At 55.4% G+C, this 10,448-nt stretch overlaps 1 long non-coding RNA gene across 1 annotated transcript; it reads right to left on the bottom strand.

Annotated features, from left to right (window-relative positions):
• Positions 1 to 4,254: 4,254 nt before the first annotated feature.
• Positions 4,255 to 6,028, bottom strand: LOC135326445 (uncharacterized). The gene is made up of 3 exons (XR_010386835.1): positions 5,986 to 6,028; positions 5,010 to 5,062; positions 4,255 to 4,280 (listed from the first exon to the last, which is right to left on the bottom strand). It is a non-coding gene; the product is annotated as an uncharacterized LOC135326445 (long non-coding RNA).
• Between the last annotated feature and the right edge of the window lie 4,420 nt (positions 6,029 to 10,448).

Raw genomic sequence — 10,448 nt, 5'->3', positions numbered from 1 at the left:
GGCAGATGGGCACTGAGGCAAGGGCAGAACTGCAGAGGCGGCCTGAAGGGCCTCCTGGCTCACCAAGTCTGCCCTCACGTTTCCTCCCCTAGAGACTCCAGCTGCACCCACCGGGCTTCCAAGGGGTTCTGGCAAGAGGGAGGCAATACTCACAGCAGCCACAAATCTCTCCGCATAAGCCTTCATCAGCTGAGTGCAGACCTGAAGGGCCCTCTCTCTTTCCCACTCTTTCTCAGAATGTAGCCAGGTCTCTAGGAGCTGTTGGAAGACCACAGCTAGATCACACTAGGCATCTTTTACGCATGCAGGCACGCAGGCACGCACACACACACACACGGAGTCCTTTCCAATCTCCAAGCTTCCCCAAGGAACAGCACTAAGGGCACAGTGGCCTCCATGGGAATTCATCACCACTGTGAGGTAGCCTACCACTGAGGACTTACTATATTATTGCATCTACTTGCAAATAGTGTTCACTCATCAGCAAAGACTGGGAGTGCCCTTGCATCTGTCTGCCAGGGCCATCTTGCTCCCATTACACAACGGCTCACTTTGCAACATGCCCTGACAACAAACAGCACAACTCCTACAGCCACCGCGGTACCTAGTTCTCTTCACTCCAAGCAGGAATTGCACGTGTTGCACCCTGTTCAAAAAAATCCCCTTTTCTCTAAGGATCCCCCTCAAGCAGGGAGGTCCTCCACCCTTGGCCGGCCTCCTGACAAGAGAGGAGAGTTTCCCTTTCTCCTCTTTACTACTCACATGGAAGGTTTCCTGGAGCCAGGAGGAGGTCAGGTCTTCTTCAAGAGTTGTCACGAGCTGACCAAGAGCTCCCAGGGATTGTCTATAGAGAGACTAAAAGCAGGAGAGAAGGGCTGACAGGTGAACTCCCCTGGGGCCTCAAAACGCAGCCAGAGAGGCTGCCAGAATTCAGGGCAGCACTGAACCCCGAGGGCAGCAGCAGGGGCTTGGCAGCTACCTGCCCATGCTGAGCATCCTTTGCTGCCTCCCCTTCCTCTTGGCTCTGCTCAAGGGGAGGCAGGGCAATTAGGCTTTGCGAGCACTGGCGAAGCAGATGGCAGTTTTCCTCCCAGGTCAGAGACGGCTTGATCTTGCTGGCAGAAAACAAGAGAGAGACAATTCAGACAGCAGACTTAACAGCATTAGCCAGTGGCAGCTAGAGTCCATCTAAGCTGGAGCCCCAAATCCCAACACTGTGCTTCCTTGACAAGGAGCACTTCCACCTGCTTCCATGGATTCTTGCCTCACTCACAGGCCACAAGAGAACATCAGACTCCCAGGCTACAGAGAGCGGGCAGCTCCCTTCCCTCAGCCACACAGCCAGCCTGCCCGCCAGAAGCCTTTCCCCCACACCACTAACTCTCTTCCCCACACTCCTCCGGTCTACAGCCCCAAGCCGTCTCGCTCCAAACCTAGACTCCAGTCCCTCTGCCACATTCATGCCTTCCAGGAGCATACAAAGTGCTGATCACCGCCTCATCCCACACCACAAATAGCTCCTGACCCCATGGCTGGGTCAACCGTGAAGCTTCGTCAGCTGCTCTGCAGTACGCAGGAGAATACCCAGCACCCAGGAGGAAATGCCCTACCTCAAATGCTCAAGTGCAAGCATTGCCTTGCAATGCACAGGCGAAGCCGGGCAACCCACGGGCTCCTGCTCCATGAAGTCCTGTAGTTCACAGAGAGACAAATACAGAGGGTTGAGCAGGGAGGGAAGAAGAAGGCCCTCCCTCAGCAAGACAATTGGCCTCTTCTTCCACTCTTGTGACTAACACATACGGCCTTCATGCAGACTGCTCCCACACCTCTGCCCTAAGAGCACTTCCCAACTCCAGAGAGGACGGAGCCATTGCTCTTCCCAGGCACTGCCCACAGGGCGGCAGCACACAGGGGTCCTGCCATGCTGGGGACTGGGCTTGGAAGTTCCCAGCTTTGCCCAGAGTCTTTCACAACCAACAGAGAACATTGCACCTCTGAGGAAACATGTGCATCTCACTGCACAAACACCAGCTCTTTGGCAGGACAGCCTCCCTCGTGCCGTGTCACTCACCAGCAGAATCGCAAGCAGCACCCTTTTGGAAGAGAAATTAAAGCTCTTCACGTTGCTGACGCCTTGAATGGCACAGCTGACTTCGGCGACACTCTGGATCAGGGCCAGCTTGAGCTCTACGTCCTGAGGACCACGAGAGAAAAGCAAGATGACACACATGAGGAGCTGCTCAAAGGACCAAAGGGCAAAAGGCTAACACGAGCGCCAAAGGATAATTAACCCAGGGCCAAAGCTATCCCCAAAGTGCCATGCAGGGAAGAAATGGCATCCTCCACAAGCCTCAGCGACCTCAGCTCTGGCTCTATTTCAGAGGGAGGAGATGTCCCCTCAGGTCCTAGGACTAAGTGGCCTCACCAGCTTCTTACCCAGAAGAGACCCTCCGGACTCTAGCCTGAAAGAGTGGGGAAGCAAATCTCTTTGGGCTTAGAATCTCTAGCATCTCAGACAAGCCGCCCAGAACACAAAGAACCGCAATGACAGAGGGATATGAAAAGGGGGAGAGTGACAGGTGGGAAAGCGGAGGTTCAAGACTCTCGCTGAGAGGGGATCTTTCCAGGCAGATACTCCGTCTCAGCAGGCTCCGGTTCAGAGGAGGGCCGGAGCTGGCTCTGAACTGATAGCTTGAACAAAGAGCGTTCTGAGCACCCACCTGCGAGCTGCTCCTGTACCGACACAGGATGTTTTCCACGATGACCGTCTCGACTCGGGAACAAAGCAGCTCTTTGGGAGCGTGCAGAGCTATCCGGCTGTAGGCTAGCATGACAGCAGCACACATCTTTGCTCTTTTCGCCTTTTCATTCTCCTGCACAGTTGGAACAGCCGTCAGGAATCAGTCCAACCTCTTTGTTTTACCGCAGACTTTCCAGTTGCTTCTTATTGAGAAACTGCCTCCAAACCTGTACGAGCTTGCCATTTCCACCCACACTTCCCAAAGCCTTTCCTCAAGGAATCCCTCAAAGCCTCTCTTAACTTGCTGGGGAAGAGAGCTGCTCTCCCTCACACTAGCTGGAGCTCTTAGGCAACGGAGGGCTGAAGTGCAGAACCTCCCCCATGGACAGCCCTGGAGTCCCATCACTGCCCGGTGACCCTTCCTCTTTCCCAGTTGCCAGCTGAGCTGAAATCATGCTCAGCACTCTTCCTGTGGCCATTTGCTCTTCTTGCCACCACTGGGCCCACAGCTTTCACCCATGCCTGCGTAAACATGCTCCCTCCGGAAGGTGAGTGAAGGGCCAGGACTCCGGGGAGAGGCTTCAGGCAGCTCTTACACAAGCAAACACAGCCAAGACACCAAGGAAAACCTACTTCCCTTACCTCCCGGAAGGTGAGGACCCCCGAAAGTCTACTTTTCTGCCCAGCAGCATCAAACTCTTGGACAACAGTCAAGGCAAGGTCAAGGTGGCTCTCAGCAGAGCATGCTAGCACAGAGATTGGGCCCTGCAACACAGTGAAGAGGGAGTCAGTTTCCGTCCCACACACTCGTCCCTTGCCAGCTCCAGTGGCCAAGCAGGATATTGCCTGAGGGACTCAGCAACCAAAAGCCCCAAATCAAGCCCCACCAGAAAGTAGAGTCCGGCAAGGAGACTCAGGCTTCCCGGAGGAACCCTGGAGAAAGCAGCACGAGGAAGAGAACGCCCACCTCTCTCTCAGAAGCTTCCAGAGAACTGATTCCTTCCAAATAGCTCTGCATCTGCTCCTGAACGTAGCTGATGTCCTGAGAAGCTGCCAGTGCTGTCCCCACAGCCTTGTACAGGAAACCCTGAAAGAGAAGAGGCCAGCACCCCTGACACTGCTGCAGAAGTGGAGCACTCAGGTACCACTCCATCTCGAGGGCCAAGAGACAGCCCCACATGCAAGACTGTGCAAACAACCCATTCTTTAGCCCACTCCAGTGACCGGCTCTATGCAGAGAATTTACAGGAGAAGAAGAAGAAGAAGAAGAAGAAAACTGTTTTGGAGGGCAGGCAGTGGGAAGCAGTGAAAAGAGCCTGTGTTGAGAAGACCATGTCTCGGCTCATACGCCAGTCAGAGAAGCGTCCTGGGGCTCTGCCACCACACCTCCCAGAGACGAGCAGTAGAGGCAAAGTCCTAGCAGAGGACCAACCTTCTCCTTGGAAAGGTTCGGATACTTGGCCATCTGCTGAGTTAACTCAACGTTCAGGTGCACGATCCAGGTCTGGTTCTCTATTGTCTCTAGGGATGTTCTCAGGAACTATGGAGAAAACACAAAGTGAAGCAAAGGCTGCCTCAGGTTTTGTCAAGGCCTTCTGCACCTTCCAACCTAACAAGAAGTTCTCTGGGGATAGCTAGCACTACAGATAAGCCATCTTCCCTTTAAGCTGCCCCAGGCTCTTCTTGCAACATGGCAGCTGAGGTTCCCCTGGGTCTCAGGAAACTCTAGACAAAGAGGCAGCAGTGCTTTTTGGACAACAGGCCCAAGTTTAGGGAGAGCACAGGGATGCCCAAAACCTTACCACCAAGACCAGCCATCCGCGCCCCCCCCCCCCCACCACCACCACCACACACCCTCATTTGTTTCCTGATTGCTACGAGCCAAAGATGGGGTTGGAACTTGAGGGAAACCTCAGAAGATGGGGTGGGTGGTCTCACGCCTTGCCTGACACCCTCAGGATGTCCCTTTCCTGGTTATCTTCTCTCATTCCTCATGACCCAGTCAAGCGGGTCACAAAGTCAAAAGGGTATTTACACCAAAGAATCAGAAACAAGCCTGTAGCTTCCCTGACATGCTTTCCTACGGAAGTCTGCATTTGCAGTCCCGTTCAAGTCATTGCAATGCCAATGAACAGCAAAATGCGTTTGGTTCGGCCGTTGTCTAGTTAGTAGCATTCCTCATTGCCTACTGTCCCGTCCTCCCCACAGACTTGTTTTGCTCTCTCTTGTCTTCCCTCTCTCCTTCAGACAGCACAAAAGAACGCTGTACCTTCAGCAGGAGGCCCTCCCATTCTGCACAGTCCAGGGAGCTCTCATCTTTTCCTGGAAAGCAAGAAGGCACAGCAGCAGGTCATCTCATTTCAGTGAGCCCAAGAGAAGCATCCCAGTGTCTCCTTTGTAACCCAAAACCCCAGCTACCAGCTAGCAGAACACACCGAGTATGTCACAGCTAAAAGACACCTGTGCCACCCTCTTTGTGAGGCCAAAGGCATAGAGCATGTCGGACTCCCATTTCTTCCAAGGCCACTGAATCACATCTGGGAAATACTGGCCCCTTGTCATGCCCACTGCTTCCAAGCAGCTGCCACAACCATCCAGAACACAGCGCACACTACATGGAACACATGTTTTCCAGCAAAATTATGGCCTTTTAGCCTATGCTATGAAGCTACTGAGAGAGGCACTTCAGGAACGTGTCATTTCACTTGACCAAGTGCCAGAGCAGCCGCACTCAGGTGGCCAGATGAACTTTCCAGGGGGCTCTGCAACCAGTCTGCAGCTCCTATTTCCTCCCAGGAGAAGGAGAAAAAAAATAAGAAAAGAAAAGGAAGCAGAAGGGCCTTTCAAGACCATCTTGGGTTTCCTGTGAGAAAGAGCTGCTGCTGCTGCCAAGCTGGGCTCCCCTGGTGACTCTGAACTTGCAAAGAGAGGGCAGTGTCACCAAACCTCCAGAAGGGGCAAGGCGATCCCTCCCAAATGCTATCCAGGCAAGGATGGGGGGATGCTGCCAGAGCCGGCCCTTCTGATGCAACGTGTGAGGCTAAATCCCACCCAGGCCTCGGCGGGTCTCGGGGCACTGCTTCTCTCAGCTGTCTGTCCCAGCTGCCTGGAACTGGAAGGGATGCAAAACAAGATGGCTTGGAGACTCTCCAGGCCCTGTTCCTCTTGCTCACACAGGGCACCTGCCTTCTCCTGCCTCCCCTTGTGTGCTCTCCAACTCTATCCCCTCCCGGCAGACCCCTTACCTTCAAGGTACTGCAGCAGGGACGGGATCTGCACCCTCCAAGGAATCCCCACCGCTCGGTGAATTGTCCTGTGAAGGGCCTGCAGCAACTGCAGGGCAGCAACTCCGTAGCCACCTCCTTCATAAGGGAACCGGGCAAGCAACTAGAAGAGGGAAGGAGAGAGAAGTGGAGCTCCAGGCCTGCCAGAGGAACAGCAGTTGGTCCCAGAAAGAAGGAGGGGTCTGCTCCTGCCATGGCAGCCAGCACCCAGCAGAGCTGCTTCTCCTTTTGCACTGCCTCCCTGCGGAAGGCAGCCTCCCTGCTGCTCCAGAGAGGCACAGGAGGAATCCCCAGGCAGTCCAGGAAAGGAAAGATGTGCTCCAGCAGACTGGCTCCTCCTTGGAGGCTGCAAGCACCTGCCATGCCAACAGCCTCCCCGCCCCGACCTCTCCCCCTTCCCCTTGGTCAGAAAAACTCTGCTTCCCGCAGTCCCTGCCTACTCACCAGGAGCCGTGCCAGCAGAGCCTGGGGAGTTGGCAATTTGGCTGGAAGGAGAAAAAAAGCTCTGTTTCAGCAGGCCAAGTCCCCTCCTCACATTCCCCTGTTCATCTCGGGGACGCCCTCCACCACAGGACCGAAGGAGGCTGAGGTTCTGCGGATAATTTGCCCTCCCACAGCTCTTCCCACCCAAGGGCTCCCACAAGTTTAATGTCCTGAAAGGAAGGTAACTGCGCAGCACTGCCATGCACAAGTCCTCCGTTTCACAGGGAGAAAGCTGGGAAAGGAAGAGCAAGGCCTCTCCTCTGGGGCACAGAGGAAATACAGGGCAGGCCTCCAAGCGCCCTCGCAGAAGGCCAGGGCTGCGCTCCTCACTCTCCCTCGCCTCCCCGTTGGGTCTGCCGGGGACAGACAGACACACAGACTCAGCCCCTGTCCCTGACAGAGCAGGACAGAATATCTGGGGAGGGTTTCTGCTCTCTACCTCGTTCTCGGTGGCCCAGGTAGTCGGGTTCCTCCTTCCCCCCTTCTGCTCTCTCCTGTCCCTCCATCAGCGCCCTGAGGCAGTGGGAGAGTGGGACCAGAGTGCCGGTGTACTGAGCTGGCACCACAAACTGGAGGAGCCGGGGCCACAGGAGCTGCAGAGGACAATACAGCAAAGCAGGGCGTCATTATTCCCATCCCTCCAAGTCCTCTCCTCGGACACGACATTCTGGTAGCCGCAGGCTCTGCAGAGCTTGTCAGTGGAGAGGGGGAGGGCTAGAAGGAAGGATCCTCAAGGCAACGAGTAGCACCAGGCGGGGGGATGACTTACTCTTGCCATCCCGCTCACTGAGACGTCCAGGGAGTGAAGGACTTGCAAGCACAGAGCTTGAAGTGTGCTTTCTTCCCGCACTTTCCTCTCAGAGAGGTTCCTTGTCTCCTGCAAGACAGAAGTTTGCAAACGCTGCCATCAGTTCCTGTTTCTTCACCAGGAGGCTAGAGGCTTCAGGAGGAGACTTGGCTTTTGCTTTGGGAGCACAGGTCCCCTGAGGAAGGACAAGAGTGGGAAGCCTTGGAGGGTGTTGTGGGGGGGATGGGGAGGGCCAGGGGGTTGGAGGCAGGTCCCAGGCTGCAGGGAAAATGACACAGAATGGCACCCGAGAGAGCCACTGCCTGTTTGGGAGTGCAACCCAGTCACCTAAATTGTGCATTAAGCCCAGGAGGTGCTCCAAGGCATGAGCTCTCTTTCAATGACACCAAAGGAAATGCAAGGAACTGTGTTCTTCAGAGGGGTTACGCTCCTTTCCTGCCCTGGGAATACAGCAGGACTGGCCCCCAGGTGGAGGAGGAGGAGGAGGAGGAGGAGGAGGAGGAGGAGGAGGAAGAGGAGAGAGTGGGAGTGCACCAGGGGCGCAAGAACTGCCGTTCGGGGGCCTCCACATCCTCAGGGAAGTCCAACGGAGCGGTCAACATGCACAGGGCACAGAACACAGTCCAAAATGCCAAGTTCCCCCCTTACCAGTCTGCTGGTGGCCCGGCTGAACTCCTGGAAAACATAGGCCACCATCCCCCACGCCGAACAGTTCTCCACACCAGAGCTGAACAGCTCCTTGATGAAAGACAGGACCGCAGCCTTCACCTGCCAGGGAGGTGATGGCAAAGGAGGGTAATGATTAGTCCCTCTCTGGAAGCTCAAGGAAAGCTGCCTGTCCCTGACCTATGCATGAAGGCCCTACTTTGGGTCTTTGGTGAGGTGACAAGCAGACAGTCCCCAAGGCCCCTCCTGGCAGCAGCTCTGCTGCTAACATGACAGAGCCGGGAACCTCGGCTAGGTCCAAACCAGCAGCCTCCTGTTGTTTCCTTGCCAGGCTCCACACAGAGGGAAAGGCTTTTTTCTGCCACCATCCCTCCCCCAACCACCTCACCTTCCTCCGGGGGTCTCCAAACACAGACTCCACTGCCCTCACAACCAGGCGCCTTTTCTCTCTTATTCTCAGGGCTGAAAGAAATACAGGTACATTGCCCCAGAGTCCCCTCCCAAAAGCAACAGGGTCAAAGTGTCCCTATCCCACACAACGAGACAGAAAGCACAGGGCAAAAGTCTGGCTTCAGGAGAAGCAGCAGAAGCCCCGAGCAGCTCCACTTCTACCACTCTTTTGCAGGCCTGCCTCACACAGAGAGCTCGAGAAATGGGGTCTGCCCTGGAATTCGCTGCTGTTTGCGCTTGGAGCGTTCCTGAGCTTCAAACGTCATTCCTGGGGTAGCGTGGTTTATAACTACCCAGACAGATTCTTCAGCTGCTTCAATGCAGTTCAGCAGAACACAATTCCCCTGGGCAGCATAAGCTTTGTGAGCACGCACGCACCTCTGTGCATCACCACTGGAGTGACCTTTCTCAGGTGAAACATGGAAAGGAGCTTGGGCCACATTCAGCGTGCATGCAGTCAAATGCACACCACTGCTCACCCTTTCTTCCGGGTGTTACTTACGGTCACAGCGAACCAAAGATCTGAGCAGATACAGGGACGTTGTTCTACGAGCCTCGCTCTTCCTCCCCAGTTGTGAGAACAGAAACTTCATGGTGACCTTAGGGAAACTTCGGGCTGGAGGGAAGAAATCATCTTCTAGGTTAACGACCAACCTCTTCACCCATTGCAGAGGTTTGCAGGAGAGAGACAGAGAAACCACAGCCAAACTCTGCCTTCTTCCCCTTACCTAGAAGCAGCATGCAGTAGGAGAGCTCTGTTTTATGGTCAAGGCTGTGCTGCTTGGTCCCATCTGAAAGCTGTGGGAAGGAGGTACATGTTAGCAAGAGTCTTCAGAGGCACTGCAAAGAAGCTCTCCTCTCAGGTCCTGTCTCCCTGGGAACTGCCAGGGAGACAAAGATGCTGTTCAAGAACGACATTGCTTTCTGCTCCCAGAGCCGCCTTCTGCTCTCCATCACCCTTCTCTCTCTCTACAACTCGACGGAGAGCCCAGAGAGAGGTGTTTCTGCTCAGACGGACCAATTCTAGACCCAGGAGTCAGAGGCGAACACCTTCCTGAGTGTCTTGCCTACTCGCCTCCAACCCTCCAGAGGGAGCTTGAGCCCACAGCACAGGACCCACCGACACAACTAAGGCTCTGGCCCAGAGGCAACAGGCAGCCTCGGAGTTGCAGGCAGGGGGTCTGCAGCAGCAAAAGGCAATTGGGATGCAAGGGCTGGCTAGGATTCAAAGGCTGAGCTGGAGATCTCTGGGCTCCAGACTGCTCCAGCTCCCTGCCTGAGAGTGAAACTCCTTTGGGAACTCAGCTGCCCCTGCAGTCCCTACCAAGCAGGCAGCCTTCGGCCTGGAAAGGTCTGTGGGCACTTTGGTGGAGTGGGGCTCCTCGACAGCTGCACGCACCTGGCTGCAAGGGGTGAGAAAAGCCCGGGACAGGGAAGCTCTACGCCGCCACCCCATAGGTCTTTCTTGCCAGCCTGAGGCAGACGCGCTCAAGCCAAGGGGAAGTGCGAGGCATTCAGCCCCCCTTACCTGGCGGTGCACAACAGCGCAGATGGCAGACACTGCTCCTTTGGGAAGAGGGAGCTGGAACCTTGCCACAGCTTCCAAGAAATGATTGAGACTCTACAAGAGAAAGTGGAAACAAGAGGGTGGCTTGTGACCTGGAGCAGCTCCTTAACACAGGACTGCATGCTGCCACAGTTGGCACAGCAGAGCTCCCTCCTCTCTGTGCACCCTCACCCTGCCCTACAGAGCCATAGAGCGTCTTGCGCGATGTCTCACCTTGGTCACGTGAGAACTGTCTTGGACCTCTTTGTATTGGCCCAGGAGCCAGGACAGCTGGCTGCCCACATGCTCCTGGTACTCTTCTTTGTGCAGGAGGAGGCCCATCATAGCTGCCACAGCCCTGATGATGGCCTGCTTGAGCTGTATGCAGGGAAGGCAGAAGACATTGGTTTGCTCCAAGTGAAGCTCTGCTCTACTACGCCGCGTCCCCCACACACAATCTTCTCTCTTCAC

The sequence above is a fragment of the Dromaius novaehollandiae genome, unplaced genomic scaffold (assembly GCF_036370855.1).
Source record: "Dromaius novaehollandiae isolate bDroNov1 unplaced genomic scaffold, bDroNov1.hap1 HAP1_SCAFFOLD_64, whole genome shotgun sequence".
NCBI classification, from domain to species: domain Eukaryota; kingdom Metazoa; phylum Chordata; class Aves; order Casuariiformes; family Dromaiidae; genus Dromaius; species Dromaius novaehollandiae.
Note: the sequence above shows the minus strand (reverse complement) of the source record. Positions and strands in the feature narration are given on the sequence as shown.